This window comes from Mus caroli, unplaced genomic scaffold, assembly GCF_978045245.1.
Source record: "Mus caroli unplaced genomic scaffold, Mus_caroli_1 scaffold_7, whole genome shotgun sequence".
Taxonomy (NCBI): Eukaryota; Metazoa; Chordata; class Mammalia; order Rodentia; family Muridae; genus Mus; species Mus caroli.
The window spans coordinates 48,885,069-48,898,654 of NW_028227262.1; the positions used below are offsets into that span (position 1 = coordinate 48,885,069).

At 43.4% G+C, this 13,586-nt stretch overlaps 1 pseudogene; it reads left to right on the forward strand.

The window, feature by feature from the left end:
• Window positions 1-12,216: 12,216 nt before the first annotated feature.
• On the forward strand, window positions 12,217-13,314 carry LOC147003869 (ATP synthase peripheral stalk subunit b, mitochondrial pseudogene; annotated as a pseudogene).
• Window positions 13,315-13,586: the final 272 nt, after the last annotated feature.

The window sequence follows — 13,586 nt, forward strand, 5'->3', positions numbered from 1 at the left end:
CGGCTTAGTGGGGAGTTTGTTGCGTGAGCATGAGAACTGGAGTTTAGCTCCTAGCACTCATGTTAAAACAAAGTTGGGTATAGCAATGGGGAGAAAGAAATGGGAGGATGCCAGGACTCACTGGTCAGACTGTGTAAAGCAGTGGTCCTCAACCGTCCTAATGCTGAGACTCTTTAATACAGTCCCCCATGTTGGGGCAAAGCCCAACCATAAAATGATTTTCATTGCTACTGTATAACTGTAATTTTACTACTGCTATGAATCATGATGTAAATATCTGATATACGACCCCTGTAAAAGGGGGGTTCGACTCCCAAAAGGTTGAGGCCCACAGATTGAGAACCACTGGTCCAGACAATTGATGAGCTTCGGTTTCAGTAAAAGACCCTGTCTGGAAAAAAAAACATGGGCAGCTCGTGAGGAGCAACACATAACTTAGAACCCTGGCCTCTGCAAGCACACATGTGCACATATACCTACATGCACATACCCACGTGAACAGGTCCATACCTACATATATGCACACATGTGCACTTATACCTATATGCACATACCCACGTGAACAGGTCCATACCTACATATATGCACACATGTGCACATATACCTATATGCACATACCCACGTGAACAGGTCCATACCCCCCCCCACACACACACAGAGTGAAGCAAAAAGGTAAATATCATTGATAGAAAAAGACAAGCCCTAGAACAGCATGGAGAGCATATCTCATGTTAGTGAGTCCAAAAGCAGTCAGACACCACATTTATGTATGTATAAACAGTCAAATACATGTATGTTACACACAGACACAGAGATCAAGACACAAATATGCTCAGGTGTGAGAGAGGGATTCTGGGAGACAGAAGGGGACTCTGGATCCTTTCCTATTGAATCCTTCAGCGTAAATGTACTGTTTCCGTGTGCTTAACAACAACGAAAGGAAATACAGACGTGACTAAGTGACTTTGAAGGGCCAGGAATAAGCCATCATTTTACAGTGTGTGTGTGTGTGTGTGTGTGTGTGTGTGTGTGTGTGTGTGTGTGTGTAGACCAGAGGAGACTGTAGGGCTAAACTCTGCTGGCAAGCCTTTTTAATATCTAGGATCTGGTGAATGGAATGGATCACTTCCTGTTAACACCACTGATGCTCCAGTCCCTGGTTTGGTCTAATCAATTAGCATTTCCCATTGGGACTGCATGCGCTCATTGTCCTAGCATGAATCATTCATGTGTGGCTCAGTGTCCCTCGGCAATAATGGCCCCCAGGGAGCAAACGTCTTGTACAAGAGGAAGTGAATGAATTGGTGCCGGCATTGCCAGGTGTCAGACAAACAGCAATACATCACAGGCAAGGTGTTCCATCTATAATTAATGACAACGGTTTAAAGTTTTACTTGAAATGGATAATACAACACTTTCTTTGAACACACTCCCCCTCCCCCGCCCCAGTGATGTGTGCATATTTTAAAATAGATGTGATATTAAATATACATCAAACTCTTCTTATAGGAAAATGTAATTGCCGAGTAGAAAACATTATATTTATAGGTGCTTCATGGTTACATTTTACGGCAGTTATTCACTCCAGGCGTGCAATGTAGAAGTTTCACGAACATGTCTGCTGCAGAAAACAAATGAAAAACTATTAAGCAAAAGTGGGAAATTGTGATGCCAATTATTTTACAGATGTGTGTATAATTGCCACATTGACAGAGTCATAATAAAAATCTCAATTGCTGTTAGTTTTCTTTGGAATTACACAACTATCATTTAAAATAAACATGTATGATCACTTCTAAGTCGCAAGCCCATTTGGGGAACTCAATCTTTCCTGCAGTCAACTGAAAAATTAAATACTGAGGCAGGAACTTCCATCATCTCCCAACCTCAGCAGAACATTTACCCGAAAACAAATGGATATATTTCTCTCATGGATCCATCATCGAGAAAGGAGAATTTGAAAACCCTAAGAACCTAGCAGACAGCAGTTGTTCAAGTGTTAAGTTCTAGCAAATAAAATGAGGTGAGAGTGGGGCTGGCTGGAGAGATGGTGCGATGCTTAAGAACACTTGCTACTCTTGTGAAAGGCTGGAGTTCAGCTTCCAGCATCCAAATGGAGCAGTTTATGACTTCCTGTATCTCCTAGGAGATCTGATGTCATCTTCTGTCCTCCCCAGGTACCTGCATACCTGTACCACACACTCACACACATATACATAAATACAAATAAAACTTTAAAACTTAAGGGAAATCAAAATTTCTACCCATATGATTACTCTATGTCTCCTTGAAGCTGCTTATTTTGAAGGATGATCACTATCACACTGTCCCGTTTCCAAAGCATTGTTGTCTGTGTATAACTTCTGTTAGTGCTGTGTGTGTTCCCTCCTTATAGTTGAGGGTAAACATAAGCATCGACAAGTTCACAAAAATCACCATATTCCCCAAGGACTGCATTGCTATGTCACCAGTCTGGGAAGATTCTCGTTTGCTGTGGTTAAGTCACACGTGATACACAACTTGACTCCTAAGTGTGTGTGTGTGTGTGGGGGGGGGGGGCAAAGGACAGGCACAGCCATCTATGCATTGGTCTCTAACATTGCTCAGAGAAAGGTCCAGCTACATTGTTTCAATATGGTCACCTACCGAATGTTTCATGTCATAGGACAAGAAACACAAAGCCTTCAGAGTTGGATAGTGTAAGTCACATGTGTGCATTCTCTACCTACTGAGTGGCAAGGTTACACTCGGGGGTCCATTGGTGAACAGCACAGGTGCGAGTGCAATGTATAGAATGCTAGAGACAACAGGTAACAATGGATTGTTCAGTTAAGACCTGCGATTGTAGCCTGTGGCTATAACTCAGTGTTACAGTGCTTGGCTAGCATGTCCCAGGAAGGATACCTTTGACTTGGAGATTTCAAAGTGAAATGAAATGAAATGAAATATCAAACAAGCAAACAAACAAAATGTCAGGAGCTAGAGAGATAGCTCAGCACTTCAGAGCACTTACTGCTCTTGTAGAGAACCCAGGTTTGTTTTCTAGCATTCTCTGGCAGTTCCCAACTACCTGTAACTCCAGATCAGGGGATCCAATGCCCTCTCCTGGCCTCTATGGACGTCTTCATTCACACACACACCCACACACAGACACATACATGTACACATAGTTAAAAATACATCTCTTTAAACAAATAAACAAAATGAAGATCTTTAAAAAGTTGTGCTTTAAGAACTGAGCGCAGGGCTGGAGAGATGGCTCAGTGGTTAAGAGCACTGACTATTCTTCCAGAGATTTTGAGTTCATTTCCCAGCAACCACCTGGTGGCTCACAACCATCTGTAATGGAATCAGATGTCTGAAGACAGGTACAGTGTACACATATACATAAAATAAATAACTATATCTTTAAAAAAAGAAAAAGAACTGAGCACAGTGGCCCACACCTGTAATCCTAGCATTCATGAGTTGGAGAGTCAAGAGTTCATGGACCATCCTCAACTATATAGTGCATTAGAGGCCCCCCTGAACTACATAAGGCCCTGACTGAAAAGCAGAAACCAACTGTGGGAAGTGGTATGACATGCACATAGCAGGGGACAGTCTTGCTTATGAAGGACAGGTATGTAAGGAAATGAGGTAGAAGGGGGAGGTGTTATCAGGAAGTGAATGAAGAGTGTGTAAAGGACCGGAAGTGAACACTTGTTAAATGCATGTAACAACAATTAATGAGGAAAGAATGCATGCATTTGAATGAGAATGAGGTGAGGGGTGTCAGAGAGCTTGGCTGGAGGAAAGGGAGGGGGAAAATGATGTAGTTATTTTATAATTTCAAGAAATGAAACAAATATTAAAAAAAAAAAAGGTTAGAGGCCAGGTGTGCAGGCTCATGCCTTTTAATCTCATCCCTTAGGAATCAGAGGCAGGCAGAGCTCTATGAGTTCGAGGCCAGTCTGGACACTGCAGAGTAAGTTCCTGGCCAGCCAAGGCACATAAGTGAGACCTTGTCTCAGAAAACTGAAACTAAATAAATAAGGTTGCTGATCACGGGAGGGAAAGCCCAGGGTAGTGGCAAGGACCCTGTGAAGGATTGACTGGCATCCAGAGGAACTCGGCTTTGCTCCCCTTTCCCAAAAGTTTTCAAAGCAGCTGTGCCGAAATGTGGGAGCAATTTATACCTTCGAGAAGGTTGTGGGAAAACTGTACATGTGACCTCTGAGAAAGCCAGGGTTTGTGTAACTTTTTTTTTTTTTTTGTTATTCCTTGCTGTTGTAACACCATCACTGCAGGAAGACATTTAGCAATTGACTTCACCCAGCTTGTTTCTAAATCCCTACTTTGTGCTGTATGGCATTCATTTGAGGAGATGGTACTTTCAGTCCTCCTTGGAGAGCTTAACTAATCCAGTAAGAAACCGGAGCCAACAAGATGACTAGCAGGTAAAAAGGGGCTTGCTGCCAAGCCTGAAGAACTGAGTTCAATCCCTGGGAATTATCAAAGCATCAACTCTTGAAAGTTGTACCCCACCTTTCACATGTGCACCACGGCATGAGCATGAGTGCACAAGGGGTCACCACACATACTCTCAAAAATATAATTTTAAAAATTAAATGAAATACAAAAACAATGTTTCACTGACAGACTTTGCATTTATCACTTATCAGTCCATTTCCATCCCAAATATTACTGATATTATGTTACTCTTGACCTAGTAAATATTAGTCAGGAAATGGATTTGGTGTTGATTTTCTGGAAACTGGCCTGAGGAGGTGACTCATTTGCTCACAGTCTTGCTGCAGCTGATGATGGGTCTGGGGCAGCCACACAGAGTTCATTGCTCCTGAATTTTCTTGGCTTGAATTGGATTAGGGATGAAGCTAATTGGATAGATTGGCTGGGCAGTTGGGTGTTCTTCGGTGGAGGAAGGAGGTACTCTTGAAGACTTGTTTGGAAGTGAAGGGTGTGTTTCCAGGAAATCAGGTCCTCTTTCCTGGGAGCTGTGTATTAACATAGTTGAGTGGCTTAATGGGAACGATTTGTCTTCTCTTGTGGTTCACATTTCAGCTGTGGACAGGGGAACAAGAGGAAGGACGTACCAGTTGTCAGGATCTACATTACAGTGACGCAAACAGTCCCAAGGCAATTTGATCTAATGGAATTATTTTCTTTAATTTTCTTTTCTTTTTTTCCTTCATCTCCCTCCCCTTCCTGCCTCTGTCTGTCTCTGTTTCTCTGTTTCTGTCTCGGTCTCTGTTTCTGTGACTGTCTCTCTATTTCTGTGTCTGTGTCTGTGTCTGTGTCTGTGTCTGTGTCTGTGTCTGTGTCTGTGTCTGTGTCTGTGTCTGTGTCTGTGTCTTTGTCTGTCTCTGTCTCTGTGTCTGTCTGTCTGTCTGTCTGTCTGTCTGTCTGTCTCTGTCTCTCTGTGCATGTGTGTGTCTTCATGAGGAGATGAGCATGCACACAGGTGCATATTGTACATGTGCTCACATGGGTGGGTCCTAGATGTTAATATCCAATGTCATCTTCAGTTGATTTCCAGGTGGTGTTTTGAGACGTGGTGTCTAACTAGCCTGGCTTTACCTGCTGCCTAGACAGGCTGGCCAGCGAGTGCTGGAGATCAGTTTGTGTCTGCCTTGACAGCCCTGGCATATAGGCATATCTTGCCCTTTTTGTTGGTCATCTGAACTCGGTCTTCCTGCTTGCGCAGCAAATAACTTTGAGACTGAGGCATCTCCCCATCCCTGAACTCTAACTAGACTTTGGCCTTGGCCTTGGTCAAAGTGGTTTAAGGATAATGCTCAAGCCACCCTTGCTATCAGACCCAATCCCACATCCTCACTGATGGTGTCTGTTTGCCAGTGAGAACATGGTGGGACCTGTTTAGCCCTTTATTGCTTCCATTGGCAATGGTACACTGGCCCCCACTGTAGGAACCCCCTTTATCCACATAGTGTTTAGAACCAAGCTCACTTCTGGGTTTGAGACTTTTATGCTTCATCCTCTCTAGCTCTGGTTTGCTTCATAGAGCACATAACTGAGCCTTATAGAGGTCAGAGTGCACATTAGCAAGTCTTCAGAGAGGTCAGAGTGTACATTATCAGGTTTTCAGAGAGGTCAGAGTGCACATTAGCAGGTCTCCAGAGAGGTCAGAGTGCACATTTGCAGGTCTTCTCTGGGCAGAACTCTACCTACCTGAGTCTCATCACTGTTTCCTAGCATTCAGCACGATGTCACTTAACCCACTTGCTGACTACTGCATCCCTCCAACCCCCACTTGACTCACACAGTAAGAGACAGTGAGGTACAGGCACATTTGAATTTGAATTCTTTTTTTTCCTTCTTGTTTTTGTTTTTGTTTTTGTTTTTTGAGACAGGAGTTTTCACTCTGTAGACCAGGCTGGCCTTGATCTGCCTGCCTCTGCCTCCTGAGTGCTCTTATTTCATCAGATATGTATTTGAATTTTTCCCTTTACAGCTGTCAGATCACAAGCAAAGAACTTTTATTCTCTCGGTATGGTTTACCCAGCTACAACATGGGGGTAATAGTAGTCCCTCCACAAAGCCTGTGGCAAAGACTAAAGAAGTCCAAGCAAGTAAAGTTCTGGGTGTATAGTTGGTACTAAGTGTCAACTGTCACCATCATAAAAGACCATATAAGCCACTGTCTGGAATGAGTAGGTAAGCAACCAACGATGGACATTGTTCTGTGGACAGTCTCCAAACCCTGTCCTCATTTCAGGCAGTTTCTTTTTGAGTATATAAGAGTAAATTATAAAGGAGAACGACAGCCTGAAGATTTTCCTTGAAATCAGACCACGTAGTTGTGTGGCTTCTATATGTAAATCTCTGTTGGTCAGTTTCCTATTACTATGGCAAAATGCCTGGAGCTGAGGGCTTACAAAGAAAAGAGGTTTGCTTAGCAGTTTCAGAGGCTGAAAGTCTAAGAGCAGGTGATCAAATTTGCTTTGATGTTGTTGATATCGATGGTGGAAGACGAATGAGAGAGAGAGAGAGAGAGAGAGAGAGAGAGAGAGAGAGAGAGAGATCCATAGCAAGACAGAAAGCAAGATACCAGAGATGGTTCCATCCTGTTCTTTTACAACCCTCTCGCAAGAACTAACCCATGAGAACTAGTTTACTCCTTTGAGGATTGGGCCCCCATGGCCACTCCCACTAGGTTCCATCTTAAAAGTTTCCACCCATTTCAACATCGCCAACCTGGCGACCAAAGTTCCAGCATATGAACTTTCAGAGGGACAGGCCAGTGCCAAACCATGACGCAATCTGGCTTTGAAAGGAAAGCAAGGAAACTGGAGAGAAAAATGATTCCATTCTCCTTACCTTGCTGAGATGGTAATCACAGTTGACGCACGGCACCCACAGAGATGCTCCGCATGAGTTACAGCCCATTTAGAGTCAAATAAGAACCCACACTGAAGCGTTAATGGTGTGAGTGTGACTGAGTGTTCTCCCAGACACAGAGTGCCTTTTCAGCTGCGAGGCCAGGTTGTTTTATTCCCGGAGGCTTTCATTCAGAAATGAGTGGCTCATTAATTATCCTCTTGACTGCAGAATAAATGATATTGCATTTCATTTTCACATCAGATGAGTCAACCAAAAAGGGTCTTGTTGATGAAAACCATGGATCACAATTTCTTCTGCTGCGGCTTCGCCGTGAGGAAAAGGTCACTCCCCCGAGGAAGCATACGAATCCTCCCAGTAGTGATTATCTCATTTGTGAATTCTGTGGGCTGTGGTGCTGAGCTGGGAAATATCCAGATGTCATTTCACCAGGCAGGGCATCTTTACCCTGCTGAGATGGCAGCATACACAGGCAGTTATTCATAGGCATCCTATCAGGTAAAGGTTTAGAGGAAGTAATTAGTTTGGGGTTTATGTTTCCCTCCCATGGATATTTACCACCAGAAACACATTTTAAAATAAAAAGGATGTAGGGGGAGCTGGGAGACGGCTCAGGGGATAAAGTGGGGACATGGGTGTAGATCATATAAAAAGTCCTGTGCTCTATGTGGGTGCTGTGGCACATCCCTGTAACTCCTGTGCTGGGATGTGAGACAGGAGGATTCTGGGGACTCATGGTCAGCCAACATCACCAAATTGGTGTACTCCAGGCTCAGTGAAAGACCCTGAAAATATAAGGTGGAAAGTGATTGAGACATCGCCTGATGTCTTCCTCTGGCTTACACACACACACACATGCACACACTCACACATACTCACATGCACACACTCACACACACACATGCACACACACATACACACACTCACATGCACACACACACGCACACACACGCACACACACACACATGCACACACATGCGCACACGTGTGCTCTTCACTCTCAACACAGTGTATACAGAATCTACCCTATTGTCAGGTACCAGAGGTTTGTAACTAGTCTCTGGGGACAAAGTTTCAAATGCAGTTAAGTCACAGTGCAAATTAAACAGCCTGGAGTCTTTTCTCTTCTAACCTTTCAGACTCTGCAAAGCTGATTCATAGGGGTTATTTTTAAGAGTCTAGCTAATTAGCAGGATGGTCTGAACAAATGGGGCAAAACACAGGAGGGTGGGGATGCCCACCCTCTGCCATCTTTGGAAGGGCATCAGCTTGGCGACTCCCAGCCCTGGCTGTTCAGTGCAGAAGTGACGCACAGGCCTGTGTAGAGGGTGACTGTTGACTACACTTTTTCTTTCTCCTTATGATGCTCCTGCCCGCTTGTGTCATCACTGAGGGCTTTTAAAGGTCTTTTCTGAATGGATCCAGCATGCTTCTCTCCTCCCTTTAACAAAAGCCGTATCTTTTGCTGGCTGGCTTTCTTTCTTCCCCTTTCAATAGAACCCACTCAACATTAGCAGCAAAGGGAACATAATTTATTTAGAGAAGCACACCTTGAAATGAATTACCCCCAAATCCCATATACTTATAAAACAGAAGCATTTAAAGTAATTCAATATAACAAAAGCAAAGTGAACCAATCAAAAGGACCAGCCAAACAATAGCACCCACAGAGCTGCCTAAGAAAGAGGACTCCCACTTCTAAATGGCTTTTGACTATGGGATGAAATTCTGGGTCCAGTCAAGGATTCTATTATAATATTGGGTAATTTTTCAGTGGGTAATAGATTGGGGAATATTTGTGCATTTGAAGGAACAGTTTGTATTCATTTTGTTATCATTTTGTGTGTGTGCAAGTATGTGCACAGGCATGCACATGTGTGTGTGTGGAGGTCAGAGGACAACGTTGACCATCATCCTTAGGAACACTATCACTAACACTACTTTGAGGCAGGGTCTCATCATCCTGGAGCTCACACATTAGACTAGACTAGCTGACCATCCGTCTCCAGGCATCCTCCTGCCTCTGCCTCCCCGGTGCTAGGATGACAAGCATGCCACATCATGCCTGACATCTTTACATGTGTTCTGGGGATCAAACTCAGGTCCTCGTGCTTGCAAGGCAAACACTTTACCCACTGAGCCATCTGCTCCCCCTTGTCCTTTTCGTTTTGCAAATGAAGACCCAAGATATCCAATTGATTTTGAATTTCAGACCAACAATGAATATTATTTTAGTATAAGAATGTCTCAAATACTCTCTGAAATACAGTTACACAGATGGTCCATTCTAAATTGAAATTATCAGAAATTGAGAATTATTTATTAGTAATATACCCTAATCTCAAACCCTCCCACTGTAGTCTAACCTACTTTGAACGTGCACAAAGCTCTCAACGTTAGTACACAGTTGGACAAAATTATATAACGCAAGGCTGATTTTATAGTAAAGTTTTGAATCTCACCTGCACACACTGATGTGCCTTTTGTTGCTATTGTGGGATACCAGAGCACAAGACACAATATCCAAAAGCAACTGACACCACATGGTATACTGTGAGGTCCCTGTTATTTTGTTTCCTTTCAAGATCTTAAAGCTACCTGGCAACAGTGGCTCATAGCCACTCCTCAGCATCGCTCTCAACAGTACCCAATCAGGGCTGGAGAGATGGCTCAGCAGTTACGAGCACTGACTGCTCTTCCAGAGGTCCTGAGTTCAATTCCCAGCAACCACGTGGTGGCTCACAACCATCTATAATAGGATTTGATGCCCTCTTCTGGTGTGTCTGAAGAGAGTAACAGGGTACTCGCATATGTAAAAATAAATAAATAAATCTTTAAAAAACAAAACAAAAAACCCCAAAACAGTATCCAACCAGTAAAAGATAAGAAACAGACATTCAAAATTATAATGTATATCACTTACACACCATTGCAAAGTTTTATATATATTGAACAATTGCAAGTTAGAGAATGTCCACGCTAAAAAATGATTGTTGTCAATCCAGAATTCAATTTTAGCCTCAATCTTGTTTGGTAGACCTACTTCCGGGATTTGACCTAGTCAGCTGGTGCTTTTTCATCCTTGAGGAGAGGCCCTAGATTCCCTTTCATCTGGAGGGTTGTGGAGAAAAAATGGGAGAAACAGGGCAAAGCCTAGATGTTCCAGGAATATGGAGCAACTATGGCCGATACAAGGCAAAGACCAGAAGAGGGTCAGGCAGGGTCATGAATCCTATCCACCATTGGGCAGAGAGAATATCATGAGGCTAGAACTGCTTCCTCATGGCAAGACCTAATCTGGATCAGTATCCAACCCAGATTTGTGTGGATGAAGCTAGCTGTCCATGTGAGGACTTCTTACAGCAGTGAACTCCAAGGTCAACCACTTGTTCAGATCAGTGTGGTGGTTTGAATATGCTTGGACCACGGAAAGTGGCACTATTAGAAGGTTTGGCCTTCGGATAGATAAGCGTGGTCTATTTTATTAAAATATTTTCCAGTCTTTGTTTGTTTGTTGTCTAGACATCATTTAAATTCCCTATGAGCTTTGTGATGAGAGGGTCTGAACTCCCATGTAGATTTTGTGTGTGTAGCTTCTGTTCATTTTTCATGCCAGTCATATCTAATTCCTTGCTGACAAAATCATAGCTGCTTACTTGGTTGGGGAAATTCACTTCTAATTTGAACAAGTGGCTGTAAATTGAGTCTCTAATGCCATTTCTAAAATGCTATTTCAAAGATAAATTATCAAATGTTATAGGAAAAATGTTTCAGGTGAATTATCTGTTTATTCCATTTGCCAAACTTTAGTCGGGTCTCCTAAACATGATTGTGCAGGCAAGAGGATTTCAATAATTCTTCCTGGGGTCGATTGTCCAACAGAGAACAAAGCAACCTCAGGACAGAGCATCTGCATGAAAATCCCGGAGGGTTAGGCAAAAATTACCTAAAAAATATAAAACATGAACAAGAAAATTATGCCATTTTATTGTCAAATATACATGTTACTTTGTGCATACATGTGAGTATGTGTGCATGAGTGGTGGTCATTGGTCACACTCTGGGGTCACTCTTCAGGAGCTACCCACCTGTTTGGTGACCTAGAGTTCTGTTCTGCCCTAGTTTGCTTCTCTGTGACTGTGATAATGCACAGTGACCAAAAGCAGTGTGTGTGTGTGTGTGTGTGTGTGTGTGTGTGATTAGTCCATCTTAAGGTTTACAGTCCATTCTGAAGGGAAGTCAGGGCAGGATCCTGAAGGCAGGAATTGAAACAGCCATGAGGAACACTGCTTACTGAACTGTTCCTCATGGCTTTCGTCTTTGCTTTCTTAAAACAGCCCAGTTCTACCTACCCAGAGATGGTACCACCCACAGTCATCTGGGCCCTCTCACATCAACCATTAATCAAGAAAATGCCCCCATGGACTTGCCTAAAGGAGGTTTATGTCAAGCTGACACAAAATAATCAGTACAGGCTCACTGATTTAGGCTAACAGGTTTGCCAGGGAAGCTCTGCCTCCCTAGCAGTGGTAATAAGGGCATGTGCGACCCTGTCTTGCTTTTGATGAGTTCTGGGTACTGAACTCAGGTTCTCCTGTTTTCATGACAATCTGATTCAGCCGTCTGCCCAGTCCCCAACCATGTAAAACTTCTCACGTGTATTACACTATAAAGAAATCGAAAGCCGGGCGTGGTGGCGCATGCCTTTAATCCCAGCACTCAGGAGGCAGAGGCAGGTGGATTTCTGAGTTCGAGGCCACCCTGGTCTACAAAGTGAGTTCCAGGACAGCCAGAACTACACAGAGAAACTCTGTCTCGAAAAACCAAAAAAGATCTTGTTCCTGCCCCTGACAGACTCGGGTCGGGGTCACAGGACACGGAGTCCGCTGTCCCGCTCTTCGCAGACAATGCTGTCCCGGGTGGTGCTTTCTGCCGCCGCCACAGCGGCCCCGTGTCTGAAGAACGCGGCCGCCCTAGGTCCAGGGGTATTACAGGCAACAAGGGTCTTTCACACAGGACAGCCTCGCCTTGCCCCTCTACCACCTCTTCCTGAATATGGGGGAAAAGTACGTCTTGGGCTGATTCCTGAGGAATTTTTCCAGTTCCTTTACCCTAAGACTGGCGTAACAGGACCCTATGTGCTTGGAACTGGACTTAGCTTGTATTTTCTATCCAAAGAAATATATGTGATTACCTCAGAGACCTTCTCTACCATATCAGTAGTAGGGTTGATTGTCTATGTGATTAAGAAATATGGCCCCTCTTTTGGAGAATTTATTGACAAACTTAATGAGGAAAAAATTGCTCAACTAGAAGAAGTAAAGCAGTCAAGCATGAAACAAATCCAGGATGCAATCGACATGGAGAAGGCACAGCAGGCACTGGCTCAGAAGCGCCATTACCTCTTCGATGTTCAGAGGAATAACATTGCCCTGGCCTTGGAGGTCACTTACCGGGAACGGCTACATAAAGCATATAAGGAGGTAAAGAATCGCCTGGACTACCACATCTCTGTACAGAACATGATGCGTCGCAAGGAGGAAGAACACATGATAGACTGGGTAGAAAAGCATGTGGTGAAGAGCATTTCTGCACAGCAGGAAAAGGAGACCATTGCCAAGTGCATTCAAGATCTAAAGCTGCTTGCAAAGAAGGCTCAAGCTCAGCCAGTTATGTGAATGTGTCTTTCTCAGTTGTGATAGCCAGAGAGAGTTAAATGGGCACTAGTCTATGTGAAGAACTCTTTCTGTATTGCTATCTATTGAAATAAAATGATCAAGGTCCACTTAGTGGCTTAACCCTATTGGCCAGTAAGGTATTTCTGATCCTTGCTCTGTATGCGGAGTTATCTGATCACAATTTGAATAAGCAACTTGCAGCAACTTGCTGCCCAACTGAATTTACCAAGTTATAATATAAACTTGTAATTAATTAAAGCATCTTGCAATAAAATCTTTGAAACAGAAAAAAAAAAAAAAGAAAAGAAAAGAAAGAAAGAAATCGAGTGGCTATATCATCTCATTTCAAGACCATCTCAAACTCTCTTTTAATTTCTAAGAACAAAATGGAGTTTTAATGTTGCAAACAAACCAAGTAGGAATACAAAGCATAATAATATCCAGTGGACACTTCCCGTGTGTTCCTCCTCTATCTCTTAGGAGCCCCGCATGTCAGATGTTTATGGATGGGGAACTGAGACTCAGACATGTTAAATAAACCAACAG